The following is a 5,059-nucleotide window of genomic DNA, read 5'->3' as shown; positions in this document are numbered from 1 at the left end:
ACTCCACCAAGCAGGCCTTTATTGTAGAGTGGCCAGATGGAAGCCACTCCTCAGTAAAAGGCACATGACAGCCCACTTGGAGTTTGCCAAAAGGCACGTAAAGGACTCTCAGACCATGAGAAACAAGATTCTCTGGTCTGATGAAACCAAGATTGAACTCTTTGGCCTGAATTCCAAGCGTTACATCTGGTGGAAACCTGGCACCATCCCTACGGTGAAGCATGGTGGTGGCAGCATCATGCTGTGGGGATGTTTGTCAGCAACAGGGACTACTCAGGATTGACGGAAAGATCCACAGTTACACCTCTAATTGACTCAAATTATGTAAATTAGCCTATCAGATGCTTCTAAAGCCATGACATAATTTTCTGGAATTTCCCAAGCTGTTTAAAGGCAAAGTCAACTTAGTGTATGTAAACTTCTGATCCACTGGAATTGTGATACAGTGAATTATAAGTGAAATAATCTGGCTATAAACAATTGTTTGAAAAGTACTTGTGTCATGCACAAACTAGATGCCAAAACTATAGTTTGTTAACAAGACATTTGTGGAGTGGTTTAAAAACGAGTTTTAATGACACCATCCTAAGTGTACGTAAACTTCCGACTTCAACTGTACATGGACACACAGACTTTATTTAATGCCAGTGGCAAGTCATTGGTAAAAACAGAAAAGATTAGAGGACCAAGAGAGCTGCCCTGCATACACCACACTTTACATGTTTAACATTAAAGAAGCTTCCAGCTATTAGATAGATACTTTTGTATTATTAGTGTATTTGCACACCCCTTCAAATTAGTGGATTTGGCTATTTCAGCGTGAACATCGTCTGTCCTAAGTTGCAGCACTCACTACCGAGTTCTAAACTGCCTCTGGAAGCAACGTCAGTACAATAATTGTTCCCCGGGAGCTTCATGAAATGGGTTTCCATGGCCGAGCAGCCACACACAAGCCTAAGATCACCATGCGCAATGCCAAGCATCGGCAGGAGTAGTGTAAAGCTCGCCGCCATTGGACTCTGGAGCAGTGGAAACGCGTTCTCTGGAGTGATGAATCACGCTTCACCATCTGGCAGTCCGGCAGATGAATCTGGGTTAGGTGGATGCCAGGAGAACGCTACCTGCCCCAATGCATAGTGCCAACTGTAAAGTTTGGTGGAGGAGGAATAATGGTCTGGGGCTGATTTTCGTGGTTCGGACTAGGCCCCTTAGTTCCAGTGAAGGGAAATTTCAATGCTACAGCATACAATGACAACTTTGTGGCAACAGTTTGGGGAAGGCACTTTCCTGTTTCAGCATGACAATGCCCCTGTGCACAAAGCGAGGTCCATACAGAAATGGTTTGCCGAGATCAGTGTGGAAGAACTTGACTGGCCTGCACAGAGCCCTGACAACCCCATTGAACACCTTTGGGATGAATTGAAATGCCGACTGCAAGCTAGGTCTAATCGCCCAACATCAGTGCCTGACCTCACTAATGCTCTTGTGGCTGAATGAAAGCAAGTCACCGCAGCAATGTTCCAACAGTGGAAGGCCTTCCCAGAAGATTGGAGGTTGTTATAGCAGAAAAAGGTGTACCAATTCTATATTAATGCCCATAATTTTGGAATGAGATGTTCGATGAGCAGGTGTCCACATACTCTTGGTCATGTAGTGTAGTTCTGAATCCACAATATGGCAAAGATTAAAAAGCCATAACACATACGTTTTTTTCAACAACAGATTATGGTCAACAATATCAAAGACCACACTGAAATCTAACAGTACAGCTCCCACAATCTTCTTATTATAATTTTCTTTCAACCAGTCATCAGTCATTTGTGTCAGTGCAGTACATGCTGAGTGTCTTTTTCTATAAGCACGCTGAAAGTCGTCTGTTGTTAATTTGTTTACAGAGAAATATCATGTGTGTGTGTGTGGAAGAACTGGAGGGTGGTGTGAAGAGAGGCATAAAAGGGGGTTAGGGGCACAACGAGGAGTGCGTGTGGGTGAGAGGGTTAAGAAAGGGGTAGGGCGACAAGAGAAGGTTGTATGCGATTAGCGTGAGTGCTTATTGATAAATTATCAATAGTAAGTGTGCATATGGTTCTGCTTTTAATAATCCTTCTTTATGTGTTTCGTGTTTCCCAAATCTCTTATAGAGTTTGGTAATACTCAGAGCAACAATAAGAGGATACAAAAGAGAAAGTGAAAAAGCATTGGGTTTGGCTGTGTATTAGTGACCTATTTATGGGCACGCATTCCTAAGGGATTTTCAGATACAGATCTATCAGTAGGTTGTCTAGTTGTGCAGAGACAGTTTCCCAGAAACCTGAGTCTGTATTTACTAAGTGTCTGATATAAGATCAGGTCCCCCCTCTAATTCACTATGATTTATGAGGCAAAACTGATTCGAGGACAGCAATCCTACACTCTTAGAAAAAAGGATTCCAAAAGGGTTCTTTGGCTGTCCCCATAGGAGAACCCTTTTCAGTTTCAGGTAGAACCCTTTTTGGTTCCATGTAGAACCCTCAATGGAAAGGATTCTACATGGAACGCAAAATAGTTCTGCCTGGAACCAAAAAGGGTTCTTTAAAGTGCTCTTTGGACAGCCGAAGAACCTTTTAGCTTCTAGATAGAACTTTGACGGCGCTCGAGAACAGGTTCCAGCACCTTTCTGACTGCAGACAGCACAGCACTCAGCTAAAAATTCCACCCCATTGTTACGTAACCTTGACATGCCAGCCCTGCGATCTGATTGGCCGCTGCTTCCCGGCCCTGCGATCTGATTAGCTGCTGTGATCCTGGAGGACAACGGTGGGCAACAACACACAGAAGCTCCCCTCTGTCTGTAATGGACTGATGAATCCCACGTACGCACACACACGCACGCTCATGAGCACACACACACACACACACACACACACACACACACACACACACACACACACACACACACACACACACACACACACACACACACACACACACACACAATGCTCAGATCAATCTACAGAACATAGGAAGACAAAGAGTCATCTAGGAGATGAAGGCCAAAGCCACTGGTGCTACGTCCCAAATGGCACCCTATGCTCTATATACTGCACTACTTTTGACCAGGACCTACATGGCTTCCAGTTTGTAGGAAGGCTACATCTATATCTAGCATATATATCTGCAGTGTGCTGTGCAGAGCTAATAATACTCCTCCATGTGAGTTTAAACTAATTTCACCGCTGTGGCGAAAAGCAGGGTTTAAATACTATTCTAAATAATTTCAAATGAATTTATCTGTGTTTGACTAAACTTGCCTGGCTTAATGGAACCAATAAAATATCCCAAAACTACAAACCCCTCCCATCTGTCACTCCAGGCAGGATAGAGCAAAAGCTAAACATATTTGAAAGATTACAAATACTATCTGGTCTCAGGTCTGGTGTGATGAAACCATAAAGAGTAATAGAGGCCTCTAGTAGCCAAAAGGCTGTATGAGCATGGGCAGCGCAATTGAGTGCTTCCACCATTTTAATGTAGTCAACTGGGTGAGACTTCCAACTTCATTGGCTGATCCCTCCTGGTGACCCTGTTGGAGTCATGTCCATGACTAATTCAATAGGGAGATTGTCTCAATGGCGCTGCCAATGCTGTCACAGACGTTACAACGGCACAGATACAAAGATGAATCCTCTATCTATCTCTATGGAGGAAACATTCTGCATGCTGCTGGTGGTGCAGCTCGGTATGCTCTCTGGTGGTGAGAGCTGTGATGATCGTGTTTGACATTTCCATGTGATTAGTATTTAATAGAAGAGCCCGGTGGGAGAACACAAACAGGCACACACTACACACACCATGTTGACATCATGGTGTGTTAACATTAAGTGGAATATGAAATCTTATTCAAATCTGTTCATATACATCCCCAGGAAGAATGTTACTTTATTAATTTATTATTATTACATTTTCTGACAAGCAAGCACTTAGATATGGTTATTTTCAAGTTTTCACAAATTCATAGAATGTAAGTCATAGCAATATGGAGTGGGAAAGTGGCTGTGTGTTTTGGTCAACTAGTAGACACTGCAGTAAATAAAACCTAATAAAAACATCAGTCTTGTTCAGGACCGGAGTCTACGCAGACCGGTGCGCCATAGAAAATGAGAGCTACAGTAAGCCTATATGCAAATAAGCTATTTGCCACACTGGCCTGCCACCATTCACTCTGCACTGGACTGTGTGTTTACAGGCAGCAGCAACAGCGCGACTTTAGATCATTAGAACGCATTCACCAAAATCCACCTGAATGGATTTCTGCAAATATGTTAATACCACGGGAGTCATCTTACATTTGGGAACTTCAGAGTCCTATTGATCAAACAACCATGAAAAGGTCAATTGCCTATGCACATCAACAACAACAAGGTCAACAACTAATGCTAGCCAGAGTGAGATGAGCTAAAATCTAACGAGGGGACATTAGACAAACCCTCTGAAACTTTTCCAGATAGTTGGATATTGAAATTGCACTGATAAACAATGGGGAATGGTAGCCCGCGTGTCCTTCTGCAGCTTGCCTGCCAATGCATGCTTTTCCCAACCCACGTTTTGACAACTGAAGGGGAACTAGCTAGCTAGCAAAGTGATTCACATTTCTTGCCAGCTATCTCTAGCTGTAGCCACCGAAAAATTATGAGGGTAAAAAGTCCGTCCTCCACTCCTCCAATGACATGACATCCTCCCAGAAGCTAGCTAATGTTAGGCTCTGTGTTTTTAGCTTGGTAGCTACAAGGGTGTCAAACTAAATCAGGGCATGGACCATATTGAAAAAACACAATGAATTCGCGGGCCAGACATAGCCGGTAGGGATATCCTTGTCTCATCGTGCACTAGCGACTGACTCCTGTGGCGGGCCGGGCCCAGTGCACACTGACCAGGTCGCTAGGCGTACCGTGTTTCCTCCGACACATTGGTGCGGCTGGCTTCCGGGTTGGATGCGCGCTGTGTTAAGAAGCAGTGCGGCTTGGTTGGGTTGTGTTTCGGCAGACGCATGGCTCTCGACCTTCGTCTCTCCGGAGCCCGT

Source organism: Salvelinus namaycush, chromosome 6, assembly GCF_016432855.1.
Source record: "Salvelinus namaycush isolate Seneca chromosome 6, SaNama_1.0, whole genome shotgun sequence".
In the NCBI taxonomy this organism is placed as follows: domain Eukaryota; kingdom Metazoa; phylum Chordata; class Actinopteri; order Salmoniformes; family Salmonidae; genus Salvelinus; species Salvelinus namaycush.
Note: the sequence above shows the minus strand (reverse complement) of the source record.